The following is a 19,149-nucleotide window of genomic DNA, read 5'->3' as shown; positions in this document are numbered from 1 at the left end:
CAATTTGTCCAGCGAAAGATTGCTGATTTTATGATATACACATAAATGGTAAATGTCAAAAACGAACGCATTGCTACATTATCAAAACCTGAAATAATTTTAAGAATGAAGATAGAATTCGATGGATATATATCGAAACAATACATGTTCGCAATTAATGTTTTTAGTTGAGATAAAAAAGTCAATGGCACGAACGGGATTCGAACCCAAGTTCTTTGGCTAGATACGCCGCTGCTTTGTCAAGTGGACCACGAATGAGTGAATTAATGATTTAAAATGAAGTATACTTCACTAAAGCTCTCCTTGGCCATTTCATTTGTCGTTGAGAATTCAATCCGATTACACGACATTTGAAAAATGGCAAAAAGGAGGGAAAATTCAAAAGATGGGGTTGAGATGGGAAGTTAGTGTCCGAGTGAATCGAGGTTACGATAGCTCAAGTGGTAGAGCAGCGGCGTATTTAGCCGACGATCGTGGGTTCGAATCCCACTCGTGCCATTGACTTTTTTATCTCAACTAAAAACCTTAATTGTAATATATTAATTGGTCAAGCGGACCACGAAATTAGTGAATTTAATATGTTAAGTTCGTTGCATAATTTTAAACGTTTTGTACAGAAAGGGAGAGTCGACTGATATTTCCTTCTAATATTTTTTTTTTCGAGGGTTCGCAACAGCAGAGGTCATATAAACCCTCAGGGTGCCGGTGTTTTGAAAAAAATAGCCCATTTATAAGTATGTCGGATTCGAATGCAGTGCCGCTGGATTCGAACTCAGGACCTTCACCTTACAGTGATGTGTCGACGCCCTCCTTAACATTTCCTTAAATACCGCATCAGGAAATTCTATTCAGTTTGGCATAGCAAACTTTTAAGGCAAATATTTTAATGGTTTTAATGCCTCTTCTTCCTTGACGATCAATTTGTACAATATTTTTTAAATATCTTCATGTGATGTATATTTATGACCATCCAGCACTTAATCCCTAATAACTTTTACAGTAACGAATGATTGCTGTGATAAACAGTTTTGAATTTATTATAAGAAAATGAACGAGTATATCAATTCAATCAGTGAAAAAAGCTACTTTCCATTTACAAACTGGTTCGAGCTCTAATCGCTCTTCGCTTTGAAAATTGTCAAAGAACTGCTGTCAGAAGAAACATATCAGGGATTTACACTACGTTAAAACTGCCTGGTTTCTGTTGGGTACCGCCGCACCTACACACAATATTTTTCACTGTGTAGCCACAAAAAGATTGAGAGGCACAAGACTTGTTTTAAACAAAATCATAATCAGAACTTCTTAATGGTAACAGTTTGTATTCTCGTGAATTTTACTACGTACTTATATGAAGTATAAACAGCCATTCAAAAATTGCCAAGATGAGGTAGACTTTAATAGCTCCTGTGCGAGGTTTTTCGGCAACCAGTAAATCTTCATAGGAGGTGAATTGATTCAATACAGTTACACAACCCTACAAAATTTCTGCTAACAGCATGTTGCTGTAATAAATTTGTGTTGCAGTTTAGGGTAAGTTAAAAGGTATATTTTTGTATGTAAAAATATTCCCAATGTATTGAACTAAGTTTATGTTTTTTGCCTTTGTTTTGCATTTGCCCAACCTTCCAACAGACAATGCAGTAACAATAATTATTGTCCAATTTGAAAACAAACAGTCTGCTTTGCAAGCTACAGGAACACATCAGTCCTCATGAGATATTCCTGACTCGCTAGTTTTCGAAGTATCAAACAGGAAGAAACATTGAGTTAAGATCAAAACGCATTTGGTATTGGTGCAACTTTCTTACAAGTTCACTGGTTCACTGTGGTCCGCTTGACCAAATTTTTTACAAGTATAGTCTTCCAATTCCAAGTACAATTCTTTCCTAAATTACAGTTATCTGCTGTCTAGATCTACGAATATACGTCAAACTGACTTTACAACCCCACATTTCGTAAGGGAAATAATCACCCCGTCTGAGAAAAATCAAATGACTGATTTACACAATGGTTTGCTCAATTTGGCTACACTGATATTTAATAAGGATTGAAACAAATGAGGTGCAAGCACCCCAAACAAGATTATTTAGAAATCGAGAGATGCCGTCTGATGTGATGTAGGTTTCAGAAAAACATTTTCTTTATCGTGCTATTTCGATCTTTATCGAGATCATCTTCAGAGCCTGGGATTTACAAACATTGCTTAAATTTAACAAATACATGTAGGATGTGGAAAAAATTGAATTTATACAATGCAAAAAAATTTAAATATATATACATANTATTTATATATGTATATTCAGAACTATTTTTATTCTAATCACCACACATTCCAAACTAGATTCGATTTATTGGGGCATGATGGTACTTCCAGAATTCTGCAGAATCTAAACCGAGATGACATTTCTAGCGGAATCGAATTCAGTTTCGAATGCTAGAATATATATAGTCATAACAACGATAATAATGATAGAGAAAAAGCTTTATTTGCAAATATACATGCTCCATAAATAATATAAATAAACATAACCAATACAAAGCGAATTTTATATGGTTTTCACTTCTGCCTGAGTTACCTTTTTTATAAGTAATAGTTGAAATAAATTGTTCTGAAGGTAATATAAAAAAAAGGGGTCAATAATAGTTAAATTATTAAACGAAAAGTCAGTTATCGTGGTTGTTTTCTTAATTTTCTTAATTTATTATGGTGGGTTCGAATCCCTCTCGTGCCATTAACTTTTTTTCATCTCAACTAAAAACCTTAATTAGTTGTAAAGTATTAATTGGTCAAGCGGACCACGAAATTAGTGAATTTAATTTATTATGTTAATAATTTTTTTAAATAGTAAATATTTCGTGCTCTCATCAGCGTTGTTTAAATATGTTTTGAGTGTGACTGAATAGACTGTTTTAAAGTATTTAAAGTTTAGTGATTGCACTTTGGCAGAAGACAGAACTTTTTGTACGTATACTGTGCTGGTACGAACATATCCAAGTTGTAGTTGTTTCCGACTTTTAAGTCCCACCAAAACTTATTGTAGAATACAGCACGAAAAAATTTCTCTATCACTGGAATTGGTGGCTATCAAACATGGGCCTAACGACAAAACCCACTCTTGAAAATCAATTTTATTTGAATATTTTTCTGACATTTTCGTGAGTTTTCTTTAGAAACGATCGCAGCTAAAGTAAACAATCTCATTATATTTGCTTGCTTCGATTGTTTGGACAAATTTGTCAGCCTTCTTTCAGTTAGAACACCCATCAACTAAAAACGTAGCCCAATGCAACCGAAACGACAATTACCCCTTAATTTCTTTGAAAACATTAGTTATATAAATTCACTTTTGAATTTAAAAAATATTAATTTATCATTACTTCTGAAGCATACCCATGCTCCCAACCAGTACCATCAAAAGAAAAACTCCTCACACAATATTCGTCAACATCATTCCTATTATTAAAACCGACTGTGTTCGCTGCCTTCGGTTATATCTTGACACGCGCTTAACCTGGAAACGACACATATAGAATTGAACATAGGCTTCGGATTTCTGAATAAAATAATTGGACGGAAATTTAACATGTCGACAAAAAACAAGCTTACACTCTACAAAACATTACTGAAACCGACTTGGACGTACGAATTACAACCAGAACCACTGTCAACAGTTTCTACTGCGTTTCCAACACTATCTTTTAAAATTATCTCTAATACCATTCATTAAAAACCTAACCCCCCACCGAATTTTACACAGTCAATCAAAAACTATGCTAACATCTTAGCCCGTTAGTCCGATGCATGTCTAATATAACTTATTCATACAACCGAGTAAGGCGATTCAAGCGCGTTATGATTAGTTCATGAATAACTGTTCAAATAGCTGGGAGAGAAACAATGGTTGCTGGCTCTCCTAAAGATATATGGAAATGATAAATATTGTATTTCATATATAATTTGTACAGATCGTAATAAAAAATAAAATAACTTGTGAGTGTTTTCTGCAATGTATGAATATATGTTTCAAAAATATGAGAGTTACGTCGTTCAAGACTGAGGGTGCAATTTTCCAGGAACTTGCACACTGTTCATGGCAAAACATTTGTTTTTCCAGCTGTTTTAAATATTTAATTGCACGTTTCCGGAGTGGATGGGAAGCCGGCAAGCGAGGGCTGATTCCACGCAATAAACCTAATCGCGTTAAGTCGCGTGGAGCGGGTGGATGTTTCGGCCGAATTAAAGCAGCAAGGAGCGGAAAAACGATGCCGAAATATGGCCGTTATTAATGTTTCACAGTTATTTCCACGAATTTAAAAAAATTACCAAATGGAATCGCTGAGAGTCATTTATATCTCGTAAACGACGTTATTAAGACACGGCACAATTTATTCAGAAGATCGGGAGAAAAGCGCCTTAAAAAAGATTATACTATCATGAGGATACTAAAATTTACCCTCCGCAGCGTAGAAACATTAATTTCTTCCTTCATCCATTAATGGATCGATGATCAAAAGTAGAAACTACAATGCGAATATACAATCCTGGCTCAAATCTTATGCAAACTGTATGATAAACGAACGATATTTCCTCCAGCTTGAGTTTTTCAAGGCCGAAATAAAAACAATAATCAATTATTTTGAAAAATCAATAGATTTAATGTTATTTGAGGATATCCTTGTAAATAAAATGAAATTATTCATTTCTTATAAAAAACAAAGTTTATTCATCGTAATGTAATATTTACGAAATAAATAACTAAGCTTTAATTTGTCATTCATAATTTACATGTTAGACAGTTTTGTAACATTATTGTTTTAGTTTCGTTAAAATGTAAACTTTTTGTGCAACCACTTTAGGTTATTACATTTATGTTTAAAGTGTTAGATGTATCGATATCTTTTTTATTCACGAATAATCTGGATGAAGGTATGGTGTGGAAGAAAAAAATGCAATTGTTATATGAAAAGCTTTCGACTTATTTTAACCCGTTATAGATTATGTGTAAAGAAACAGTTTTTGGCCTAGACTGATTGTGTCCTTGATTTTTTACATTTCTTGCACTACATATCATTTTTTATGATTCTCATAGATGTCATAAAAAATTATATAAAAATTCAGAGTAAAATAATATTAGCAGAATCAATGTTTTTAATGTGTACTATGAGGTAGGACCTGCTGCGCCCATATTTGGATTGTGTCCTTTTTCATACGGCAAGTTAGATTTTTTGGGTAATAAGTAGGTTTTTATTAAAATAATAAAGTATCTTTTAATCAATTTTAATTATTTTATTATTTACACATATTTACAAAATATTAATTTTTTTGAATTAACTGTAACCAAAACAAAATTGATTTATATACATTAAAAAGTTTATTTACAAACATGTCCTTATAGTTATTTACAAACAAAACTTGGTTCATTAATTATTTTTAACTGTAATTTGGATGCATATGAAAGTTTTTGCAACCTGGTGTAATTCAAAGACCTACATAATATATCTCGTAATGGGTACATAATTATACAAATGCTTTTACTTTTACAATGAGAATTAAATAATTATTACCCTTTTTCCAATTAATTAATATTTATGAAAGGTATTGGTTAAGATAAAAAAGTCAGTCACGAGCGGGATTCGAACCAACGACCTTCGGCTAGATACTCGTGACACTGACTTTTTTATTTTAACCAATACCTTTCATAAATATTAATTAATTGAAAAATGTTAATTGTTCTATCGGACCACGAACTGTAATGGATATAATTATTACTGCAGCCCTTCAAATTGAACGATTTGTAGGCTTTATTAAGTTTATTTGAATTTGTATTTTATGTGTTTAGGTACTGTATTTAAATTTAATGGTTATTACAAACAATGTAGAACAACAATTTAAATTACTTTTTTTTAATAAGTCATCATATTTTTAAAACTAAAAAAACCTAAATATAATAAAATAATTTGGCCCAGAGAAGTATAATTTTTTTTCTTTGAGGTAGTACATTAAATGGGGATCTGTAAATAGGGTCTGAGTATAATCATCAAAGGTATATAACTAGTAAGCCAAATGGAATTATTAAATATTTTTTTTAAGTAAAAAAACGTTATCTATGAAAATGTTAAATATATTTTTAATAATTAAAATTATAAAGCATTAATGGAAAAATTAAAACAAACCGAAAGGGTCAGTGAACGGAGCACAGAACACACTAATTAAATAATTCATTTGAAGAGCTACGAGAAATGAAATTTGATCAAATCTTTCCTAGTATCAATATTGTACTTGTCGTTTAAAAATGTTGAAAAAATTAGAAGAAAAAGCTTTTTTTAGCTAGCTTTTTTTAGTTTTTCCCACCAAAAATTAAAAAACCCTTCACTTGCGGGCGCCGGTCGGTGTCGATAGACGGATTGTGTCCTACTAGCCTGAAAATGACTTGGCGCGATCGATGCATCTCCCACCTTTTTATTTTCAAAACGAAAACATCGATTGGACAAAATAAAATCACTGGAAGCAAATGGATATAATTAAGTTGTTAATGGATGGTTTCACGGTGCCTCGTGGGGCCTACTAGGTTTGACACTACTCTCATCACTTAAAGTTAAAGTCCAAGGTTCAAATCCAGTGATTTTGCAATCACACACGATATACTTTTTATTATATATATTTTTTAAAGACCGATACCCCGAGGGTTGATCAAAACTCTGCTGTTGCGTTGAGTTGTAAACCATTGTTTTAATAAAAAAGAAATAGATGGTTTCAAATTTATTTAAAGACAGACTCAGTTCGAACATTGTCAAGGGTGTAAACTATCTATCATCTATTAAAAACTTAATTATGTCAATTTGTATACATATATATTTTTTATAAGATCTATTTGGTTATATTGAATGCTGAATTAACTGTACAAATATGTATTCATAGTGTGCAATTAACGAAGACTTTGATGATGACCGTAAAATAGGTTTGACAGATATCAACAGATTTTTTTTTTAAACCATACCAAACCGAGATCCAGATTATTCGTACTAAATTTACCTTTACAATAACATAGACATGATTTAATTAAATTAATCAATTATTTTTTACGGGGTTTCGCGACAGCTGAGTTCATATCGATCCCCGGGTGGTGGTGTTTTTGAAAAAAAAATCCTATTTGTAAATCCTCGCTTTCAAATCCAGTGGCCCTGCATTCGATCAGCGCACTATTACCATACAGTATTGAGCACTGCGTCACCTTAACCGTTACCGCCCTCGACGCCCTTTTTAACTTATAATTTTACTTGTGTTTTTCCGATAATGTTTGATATAAAATAGTGCTAAATACGGTAGAGAATGATAGTTTAAAAATGTTATGGAATGGCTATGATTCACAAAATATAAATATTTCCTTCCGAGTAAACAAGTGACTCAATATAACATAACATTTTTGATCATACTGATCATACTCAGCCCGGTGAAAATAATCCATGATAATCACCCCGAACATTTATTTAAATTTTATTAAAGCTGCCCACTATTTGTGTCTATTGGGTTGTTGGAAGAATATCGGATTTGTCAATTTAGAAGGGAGACCAAACGACCCGGAGAATAGTTTTGCCGCCCTTTTACTGCTCCATTATTTACTGCGTCTGAACCATCTTATTGACCCGTTCCGGCTAACAGTTAATTATTTTTGTGACCATCTCATATTTCATTATAAGAGAGGGAAGATTTTTCTGACTTGGAAGATTTTCTTTATTTTCCTTATTCAAATAGTCAAGGTGTTCTGGAGCATTAACGAATATGTCTGGAAGATCCATTAGGAGAAATATCTGTATACGTGTGTATTTTTAGTTACTGGTTGATGAATAATTTGTTGTAGTTGTGAGGAGAAGTAAAGAATGAGGTAGTTTAAAAAACACAATTTTCATTTTTTTGCATACGTTTCTACCTTCATTCAGGTCGTCTTCAGGGCCTGGGTGAATTACAAAGCATGTTGGTTGGCAAAATTACAATACAGATGAAAATGTAAACTTTGAATCGGGTATTTCTCACATAAAGTGTGGTATTCATATGATTATAATAGAAGTTGTTGATATTTAGGGCGTCACTGGTCGAAAAGGTTTAAGCAGGAAATAAACTTACCCGACGCGACGCTATGCGATGCTACCCGATGCTACCCGACGCCTTGCCACGTTTTGGTAGGGTGTGCACATCTATTCGACATCAGGGGCAGGCCATATGCAGTCCACAACGTGTGTCACAAATCAGTATCACAATCGTAACGCCACTATTGTTCTTAATGCATTATTTAGAGCAAAACCATGAAATAAATTGTTAGTTAAATTTTATGAGCACAACCATGTAACAAATTGTTAGTTAAATTTAATTGTTTTACATAAAGTAATTCCGGTATTTCGATCAATTTTCTGCCTAATCATCATAATTAAATATTTCTTATATAAAATTTTGATTTCGTTAAATTTGGTTTACATTAAAATAGGAATGTTGTAATTAATATAACGACAAAATTACATATACATAGTTTGAAATAAACTACAAAAAATATGAGTGTCCTGTTCTGACGTTATTCGACGAAAATGGTTTAATTTTATTAGCAAAACCATGAAAGAAATTGTTAGTTAAATTTTATGAGCAAAACCGTGTAATAAATTGTTATTCATTATATCAAAAAATGGTAGTCCGGAGTGTTGATCAAATTTCTACCAAACCATTAAAATTACTTTTTTTAAATAAAAATCAATGAATTTTTGATCTTGGTTAATTTGGTTTATATTAAAATAAGTACGTCGTAATTAATTTATCGGCAATAATACATGCAGTTTGAATAAAACTATGGGTGTCCGTTTTTTTTGTCTTCGACTGTATTCGATGCGACCCGACGGAAATCTGGACAGTGGGGGTCGCAGAGCGTAGAGTAGGGTAGCAGACAAAGACTCTTTCGCAACATTTGTTATATAATTCAGATAACATTAAATAAATCCATATCGTCTACATGAAAATATTTGTTTATATATATGTTTTATTTATTTTAAGTCTATATTCAATATTTATGTTTGCAAATTTGCTTGGCAGTATCAGGTTTAAAGTTTATCTCTCACTACATATAAATTTATCAAATCACCGCAAAATCATTTAATGATAGATTAAAATTTAAAGAACATTTTATTACATTTTATAATGTATGTTTCATGTCCTCGCGAAGGGCTTTAATGCCACGAACACACTTACCCGATGCTACCCGACGCCTTGCCACGTCTTGGTAGGGTGTGCACATCTATGTGAGGTCTTGCGCACGCCATGTACAGTCACACAATAATCACAATAACAGTGTATCACAATAATCACTATCACAATCGCAAGGCCTCATTTGTTCTTAATGCGGTATTTTGAGCAAAACTTTGTAATAAATTGTTAGTTAAATTTTATGAGTACAACCATGTAATAAATTGTTTGTTAAACCTAATTATTTTATATGAAGTTATTCCGGTGTTTTGATAAATTTCTGCTAATCATCATAATTAAATATTTCTTATAAAAAATTTTTGATCTCGTTAAATTTGGTTTACATTAAAATAGGAATGTTGTTATTAATATAACGACAAAATAACATATACATAGTTTGAAATAAACTACAAAAAATATGGGTGTCCTGTTCTGATGCTATTAAACAAAAATAGTGTAATTAATTGTATGAGCAAAACCATGAAATAAAATGTTATTCATTATATCAAAATGTGTTATTCCGGAGTGTCGATCAAATTTCTACCAAACCATAAAAAATTACTTGTTTAAAATAAAAACTAATGAATTTTTGATCATGGATAATTTGGTTTATATTAAAATAAGTACGTTGTGATTAATATAACGGCAATAATACATGCAGTTTGAATAAAAATATGGGTGTCCGGTTTTTTTGTCTTCGACTATACTCGATGGACCCGACGAAAATCTGGACAGAGGGGGTCGCAGAGCGTAGAGTAGAGTAGCGTAGCATAGCATCGGGCAGATTTGCAAGGGGTAATGCAAACTTATGGAAATTCAGAGTTTGGATTTGCGTCGGGTAACCTCGCATGGCGTAGCATCGGGTGTGTTCCCGGGTTTAAGCGTTAACACTCGTCACTGTAAGGTAAAGGACCGAGGTTCGAATCCAGCGGCCCTGCATTTGCATTAAACCCGGCATTCTTGCAAAAGTGTTGGATACGTCGGAATGAAAATATGTTCGATTCAGACTTTAAAATTTAAATACAATCCTGTCATTTCGTTTACATTTATGGGCCTGTATTTTGCATTCGCATTACTTTTTGTCAGATAAATGATTTTTTTTAAAGACTAGGCAATATTAAGAACTGATGTCACTAAGTACACAATGAAAGTCAGAAGCTATGTAAATCCAAAGTTAAAATAATGTTTGATTTGGCCAACAAGGGGTATCATCGAATCTTCAAACATGAATTTTTCGCAGGATCTTTCGAGCAAAATAAATTTTTTTTGTAAATTTATTTATTATGGAATATTAGGAAGAAGAGATTTTAAAGATTTTATACGAGTGTCCACATTGCAAAACCTACTTGTAGTGATTAAATCAGGACGGCTTAAAAGAATTTGCTCGAGGGGCAAAAGGGAATGAAAAAAAGAGAGGATCTTCGTGAAAATAGATTTCTTCCGGAAAGTAATAAAGTGAGAGTAGAAGGAGATATTTATGGGCAGGTCCGTGTCCAGATATAGTTGCTAGACAAGGCGGCCGGAGATAGTAGAATGGGGCTGGGCGGAGGCCGAGCAAAAAGGAGAATGGAAAAACAAAAGGAGATCTTTTCGCGAGGCGGGTGCCGGAGGGATGGAGTGATAAATTATGCAAATGGAAGGAGGATTAAGCGCCCTTTGAAACCTGCCTTCTTAGACGAACCGAGGGCGGGAAGCGAGACTGGAAAATAGCAAGATTTATTCTGACCCTGACAAATATCTCACAACCTTTCCCTGATATCCATACTAATGGTGGTCGGTAAATCTTATTTTTTCGGCCGTGGGATAACGCCGCCGGGATTAGCTTTGATATCAAAATATGAACGTTATAGGAGTGGAACATTTTTTACGGCTCTTCGATAATAATTATTCATACTTCTAAAAATTCCTGTAAAAATCTCCACAAACATTTGCTCAGATAAGAAGATTTACATTCCAGAAGTTGGATCGAGAAACGAATTTTAACTTTTTCTGTTGACATTTCGTTTAAAACAATTTATCGGATTAATTATTATTTCTCTTTGAAATATGGAAAATACATCGTACAAAGTCATCGCTGTCGTCCTGTAAACCACAGAGATCTTCACATGCCAATTGTTTTTTCATTCCTCAAAACATATTACAGATATATTAAGTTACAATATAAACACATTGCATTTATGTATTTATAATACACAAATACAAGTAATCCTTTTTAATAAATAATAGTAATAATAATAATAATTATTTAATAATTAACCCCACAGTTACCACGTACACTACTGAAGAGAATATGGATCAAAAACCTCTTAAATGATTTAATCGAAAGCGGCCACCAATGAGTTGCTTCCTGTGTAATGTCAGTGGTGTCACATTCACAAAAAGATATAATTTTTTGTAAAGTAGTTTTGTAACTAAAATTATTTATTATTATCTTTCAATTAATTACGGTTTTTAGTTGAGATAAAAAAGTCAGTGTTACGAGAGGAATTGAAAAATGGCAAAAAGGAGGGAAAATTCAAAACGTTGGGTTGAGTTGGGAAGTTAATGCCCGAGTGGATCGAATTCACGATACCTCAAGTGGTAGAGTAGCGGCGTATCTAGCTGACGGTCGTGGGTTCGACGCTTGTGACACTGATTTTTTCATCTCAACCAAAATCTTAATTAATTGAACATATTAATTGGTCAAGTGGACCCCGAAACCTGATACTAAGTATATAGTATATTCGTATCTGTTCGTATATGTGAATTTATCGTATCTGTTCGTATAAGTATATTTCGTATAAGAATGTTTTTAATTACAATTTGAATTAACATTATAACTCATTTTATAAACTCAATCCTGCTCTCGTTATTAGCAAATATTAATATAATTAGCAAATTATATTAATACGTTTCAGGAATTGGTTTGTATGAAGACATCATACCCTTACCATCAGTGTGAGGGGGTCCGTGGAAAACCGGTAAAAATACACTAGGGTTGGGGATATCCTAAATCTTGTGGAGCCCTGATTCAAACACCATCTTCAGTAAAAAACTAATTATTCTTTGTATGTAAGGTCTTGGTAGAAATACGCCGAAGGTCGTGGGTTCGAATACCGCACTATTTTTTTCTTTTCAACCAAGACTTTACATACAAAGAATTATTAATTTTTAAGAAGGTTCATATTTCGAAGTTAAAATTGTTGTAAGTTAAAAAATAACTTCAAACACGTTAGAACAATCAAGATTCAATATATTTCTGATTAAATTCACTAGTTTTCGTGGTCCGCTTGACCAATTAAATCTTTCAATTAATTAAGGATTTTAGTTGAGATAAAATGTCAGTGTCACGAGCGGGATTCGAACACACGACCTAAGTTAACCTAATAAGTTAAAAAGAAGTGTATCTTCACTAAAGCTCTCCGTGACCATTTCATCTTTCGCCGAGAATCAAATAGATTACACGACATTTGAAAAATGGCAAAAAGGAGGGAAAATTCAAAAGTGGGGTGGTGATGGGAGGTTAGTGACCGAATGGGTCGAAATCACGATAGCTCAAGTGGTAGAGTAGCAGCGTATCTAGTCTAACGTCATGGGTACGAACCCTTTTTTATCTCAACTAAAAACCTTAATTAATTAATTTACAAGGAAAAACTAAAATCTATTTAAACTAAATCTGAACAACAAAAGGTAAATCGAGATAACGCTCCTTAACATTATATACTAATGAACGTATATCGTACAGGTAATATGATAAATATATGAAGTAAAAAAAGTAAATGTATTTATCAATAAATAGTGACATACTACAATGCAACGAAACAAGAGAGAGCCGCGATGGCCGAATGGTTAGGGTGATTGACAATTATTTGGCAACAAGGCGGTTATTGGTTTACATCGCTGGATTAAGTGGTTAAGTCCAAAATTGCTAGTTTTCATGGAGGTGCTGTTAAAGTTTGCCGTGATCGTGTAAATCCATTTGTTAGTGTAAAATAAATCCCAACAAAAACCTAACTGTGAAAAAACAGCCAAGTTCCACGCCCATCCAAAAAATTAGCCTATCAATGTTATTTTGTAGTATGTAACCTGAGCTAACTCAAACGACAAGATAAAAGTTCTAGAGTCCCATCCAACACGTCAGCGTATCAAAGTAGTGATTTTTTTTTTTAAGTTTTGGCAAGTTTTTTGCTACTTCGAACAACATCTTACCAGACCATCAAATTGGCTTTCGAACCCATAATTCCACCACTCTCAAATTCACAGAGTCAATTTCATTACTTCCTATCTCGAGAAGAAACTGTACGCGACTGGAGTGTTTCTAGATGTTTCTCAGGCCTTCGACAAAGTATGGCATGAGGGATTATTATACAAATTAAAATTATTTTTACCCCAGGCCTATTATCTGATTATACAATCATACCTTAAAGAGAGATTTTTCGCAGTAAACCAGGATACGGAGACTTCTGGGATGGAAGAAGTGCTTCCAGGTGTGCCACAAGGGTCAATACTCGCTCCGCTGTTGTACACAATTTTTACTCCTGAAATGCCCACAAATGAGAATACAGTCACCGCCACATACGCAGATGACACCGCCATATTAACAAGCCATCTCTCTTCAACACAATTGAAAAATGGAGCAATCTTTGGAAAATAAAGTTTAATCCCTCAAAGTCACATATCACCTTTACACCCCGGCGTGAGACTTGTCCTAGCATATACTTATACAATGAACCTGTTCCTCAATCCGACAAAGTTACCTACATAGGACTTACATTTGACAGAAGACGAACTCGGAATCCACACACACACTATTAAAAAAACAGACACTGAACAAACGATTTAAAATTCTTTATTACGTACTCAACCGACAATCAACATTACCATTAAAATCAAAACTTTCCCCACAATTACCACGTAAACGTCTGAAAAGAATATGGATAAGAGACCTCTTAAAAAAATTAATATCATTTCGTTAATCCAGAGCGGCTGCCAATGGGTAGCCTTTTTCTATAACGCCCATAATGCCAAACACATAATCTGAAATCCAATCTGCTGGTTGTGTATAATACATGTACAGTTGTAGATACAAATAAATGAAGTAAAAAAAAATGTTTTGGCATCGTGAAAATCACTTTTTTTTCTTTTTTTTCAAAGCACGAACAATTGGGCATGTCGTAAATTCTTATAAAATCTTACAAAAAATTGCAATTTTTCAGATTCTTACTATTTACTAATATAAGACCTAAATTTGTATTAAATATCTCATTTCTACTTATACAGGAATTGTTTTATATTTTTAAAGGTTGAAGTCTCACCCCTAAAGTGACATTAATTGCAATTTTCATATTTTTACAATATAAAACCTACATTGGTCTAACATGTCATGTTTCAACCTATATGGCAAGTACCTTATAATTTTGATGTGAGACTACATCTCTTTATATTGTAGAGCGACATTAATTATGAGATAATTGCCATTTTCAGATCGTTAAGGTTTTTTATAATACAAGACTTACCTTTGTATCGAATTTCATGTTTCCACCTATACAGGAAGGTGCCTAATCACTTTGAAGGTGAGACCCCCTCCCCTCTAAGCGGCACGTAATTTGGAGCAAATTGCAATTTTCAGATTTGTTCATTTAATTCCTATATAAAACTTACCTTTTACAGAATTTCACCTTTCTTCCTATTCGTGAAGGTCTTTATAATTTTCATGATCCAAAAGTCAGTTAGTAACAAAACGCAAATTTTGAAATGTTCCCCTTTCGAAAAAGCTTAATATTAAGTAGTGACATTTTTACAAAGTTCTAAGCGATCAAACCTTAATTTATGTTTCAAACTTCAAAAGCCCATCTTAAGAGGAAGCGGAGATGTGGGGAAGAGAAAAACCGGGTGAATTGGCTCGAGTAATGATACACATGGCAGTTTGCTCGAACTTCTGAAACTGCCGTCCGCTGAGATTTCGTTACTCCAATGAAACCCCAACACCAAACTCATTGAACGTTCGGAATACATAATAAATTGAGAAAAACCCTTACCCAGTTTTTCTCATTTTCCTTATTATCTTGTTGTTCACCTATCATCTACGGACTTACAATATAATTTGCTAGAAAACAGAAGTACTTAAGTAGTAGTAGGTATCGAATTAATGCAAAAATAAAGAAACCAATCAGGACTGCGCAAATTCTTTATTAACATAAAGCAAGAAAACAAAAAGTAGAAAAATGTACATTTAGAATTTTTTAACGTTGAAGGAAATAGAGGGAAACAGTTTTATTTGCAATTTTAATCATATACATATATTGGAATCTATGTATCTAATTAAAAGATCATTATTTAAAAAGCAATGAGCTTTAGCTGGATATATCTATAAGAGTCGGATGCTCAATTACACCGCTGTCCCCGAAAAAAGAAATAACAAAATGAATTAATTATTGGGTTGGTGAAAATTAATTCAGGAATTGAAAATTTGTTTTATTTTCGTAAGCACGTGACATGTAAACAAAGCTAAATCCTCAAATTTAATTAATGGATTATAATAAATACTTTTAACTGTTATCTTTTATACAAAACATTTTAGTTATATTGAATTTTATAAGAGGGAGGACCTGTGAAATTAAATATGTCCAATTTTAAATTTTTAATATTTTTAAATATTTTCCTCAAATTTCTTTGTAGGAATATAAACCGCTCGTAACATCCATACATTTTGAAGAGAGCAAAGCATTAGCGAATGCACTGTGCGCCGACCGTTTCAAAGATTTAGATTTCGAAGGCAGGGATGGTCGCAGTAGGCCTTCCGTTGGAACGCCATCTGGTGCCAATTGGCTAAAGAAACTCGATAAGTGAGTACCGCATGAACTACCCGAAGCCCAAAGAAATCGACGATTTGAAATTCGCACGATTCGGTGAAGGTTAAATGTAAATGAGGCGTAATGATCGGTGGTTGGAAAAGGATGAAGCGCAAAAAAATCTTCTCGAAACCAAATCTGCAAACAAAAACGTATATGGTGACTGGTGGTGTACTTCTGGGCATATTCACTATAATTATGTGAATTACGGTGAAACTATCAGAGAAAAGAAATATTGCCAAGAAATTGACAAAATGCATGTTAAACTGCAACATCTTGGTCCAGCATTGGTTAACCGTAATAACCTGATTTTCCTTCATCATATCGCCAAGCCACATGTCCCAATACAAACCCTGCGGAAACTTAAGGACTTCGGATGTGAAACCGTACAGTACATATTCACCCGACCTCTCGCCGACAAACTTCCACTTTTCTAGATATGATCACTTCTTAAGGGAGGAAATTTTTAGAGAAGCGGTGAAGCCGAAAACGCCTTCAAAGACTTTATTGTGAATCGAAATAAAGATTTTTATGTCAGTGGAATAAAAGGTCTTGTTAGACGTTGGGAAATATGTATAAATCGTGATTGGAAATAAATTTTCTTATTGATTAACTAAATTTTCTTTATTCTATAAAACTTAAAAATAGTTCTGACTGCCTTTCCAAAATCTACGTTATTTTTGCACCACCCCAATAATATTTCTAAAAAAAAAAACTTTTTTATATCTAATAATTTGAAGACCATCACTCAGAGGTATTAATATGCCATATATGTTGTTTTCGATTTCTCTTCCTCCCGCACTCGTTTATACTCATCGGTCCACTTATCTATTTTTACTTTTAACTTTCTGTCGTCTTAATCACTTCATCATTCAGTCCTCTGTTTATTGGCTTGTTATTCATTACTATCATTTTTATATTCATTCATTTCCTCTCTTTCTATTATTTTGTAACCATATTAGTAGATTTAAATAAATCGTTAATTCATTCATCCTACCTCGACTTTCTTCATTCATTAAATCAATTTTAATATGAGATTATGATTTCTGATATACAAAAAATATATACAAGTGTAAAATAGGAATTCTTAAAAGTTCGGCCTATGTAATGTGAGACACTCTCCTAGTAAGATTTATTTCTTAAGAAAAAATAAATTCTGAAATATCACAAGAATACGAACGCCGGGAGTCTTTATACCAACAACTAATTTAAAAGGCAAATAAGCAACTTTTATGGAAATTAAATTCCTTACAGGTTTTCCTACAAATGTTCCACCTACAGCAAAAAAGGCATAATCTAATTCAGAGAGTTATGTGATAAAAAGAAAATCTCGTTATCCTAATTGACGTAAGAAATACCCTTTCTTAGGCTTCATATTTACCCAGGCTTCGCTCATAGCGAAAACATTGTTAAATTCCCTGAAAACAGCTGGGAGGGTAATTTCTAATTCCATAAAATAATAAAGAGTTGGGCAGTTTTGCGGAACCCGAATTCTCCGACCAGCGCCGTTTCTGTAAGTTCCAATAAGTCTTGGAGATTTCGTGTGTTAATGGATTTTCCCTTTAGCCGTGAGAGTTCCCGTGGGAATTAATATGGACCGAGACAAAAGGAGCTTCCCTGGTGTTTCCCTTGTCGACACAGGATTACAGCATTCATCCTTCCCATTACGCCCTTTTCAAAACGTTTAGAGAGACGGGCTCCACCTCTCTTTCAAGGCCAATTTCGAAAATGATTTTGTCTTTGTTCCAAAACAAGCATACTTTAGACTTTTTTCTCGTAATGGTCCACAATTTACATATTGAGAAATTCACTATTTTCGTGGTCCGCTTGATTACACGACATTTGAAAAATGGCAAAAGGAGGGAAAGCTCATAAGGTGGGGTTGAGGTGGGGAGTTGATGTCCGAGTGGATCGAGGTCACGATAACTCAGGTGGTAGAGCAGCGGCGTATCTAGCCGAAGGTCGCGGGTTCGAATCCCTCTCGTGCCATTAACGTTTTTTCATCTCAACTAAAAACCTTAATTAATTGTAAAATATTGAGAAATGTTTTATTTAAATCTTAATCATAATAAATTTTTTACTATAAACGAAACATATTTTAAAAACATAACAACTTTCCATAAATGCCAACTAGAAACTTTAAAACTAACAAAAAATAAATAAAACAGAATACTGAGATGAAAACTAATACCTTACACAAAATAAAAATGATATGCCATTTTCACAATTATATTTTAAATGATTAAAAAATACTGTACCCCCTAAAAACCCTAGGTGGCAAATCAAGTTACACAAGTCAACAGATAAGATGTAGAAAATAATAAATACATATCTACCATTTACACCGTAACATTAGCAAAATAAAACATATCAGCATGCCACATGGTGCAGGTTCAGTTTTAACCACAGAAAAAAGGACAATTGTCCAAATTTTGTGTGATGATTAGTGACCGTTAGTCTATTTAGAAATCGCGAGATGCGGTCTGGTGTAATGTAGGTTTCAGAAAAATATTTTGTTTATTTTGCCGACGTTTCGATCTTTATTGAGATCATCTTCATGGCCTGGTATTTACAAACAGTGTTTAAATTTAACAAATACATATAAGATGTGGAAAAAAGTGAAATACGTTGATTGAATATAAAAATTTTGCGTGTCGTGTTGAATGTGACAGTGAGATATTGCTGTTTTATGTTTATATACTTTGGATTTTGAATGGGGTGAAGAAAGTCACTGGCACCTTCAACACGACACGCAAGAATGGCACAATTACACAGAAAACAAACACTTTGAGCGAGTAGAAATACTTTGATTGAATATTTAAAAAAATATTTATTTGCATTGTATAAATTCACTGTTTTCCACACCGTACAGGTTTTTATTAAATTTAAACAATGTTTGTAAATCTCAGGCCCTGAAGATGATCTCAATAAAGATCGAAAAGTTGGCACGATAAAGAAAACGTTTTTCTGAAACCTACATCACACCCGACCGCATCTCACGATATCTGAATAATCATTGTCCAAATTATTGGATAAATAATTCCAATAATGAATTTTATGTGTTATGTCGTTGTATCTTGCTTATATCTTATG

General features: G+C 33.2%; 1 protein-coding gene across 2 annotated transcripts in view; it reads left to right on the top strand.

Annotated features, from left to right (window-relative positions):
• Window positions 1-19,149, top strand: part of LOC106664635 (neuroligin-4, X-linked-like) — a 532,107-nt gene that overhangs the window by 27,273 nt on the left and 485,685 nt on the right. The gene's annotated exons all lie outside the window — the stretch shown is intronic.

The sequence above is a fragment of the Cimex lectularius genome, unplaced genomic scaffold (assembly GCF_000648675.2).
Source record: "Cimex lectularius strain Harlan isolate CLEC.00 unplaced genomic scaffold, Clec_2.1 scaffold267, whole genome shotgun sequence".
Classification (NCBI taxonomy): Eukaryota; Metazoa; Arthropoda; class Insecta; order Hemiptera; family Cimicidae; genus Cimex; species Cimex lectularius.
The sequence above is the reverse complement of the archived record's forward strand: the minus strand, read 5'-3'. Positions and strand labels throughout refer to the sequence as shown.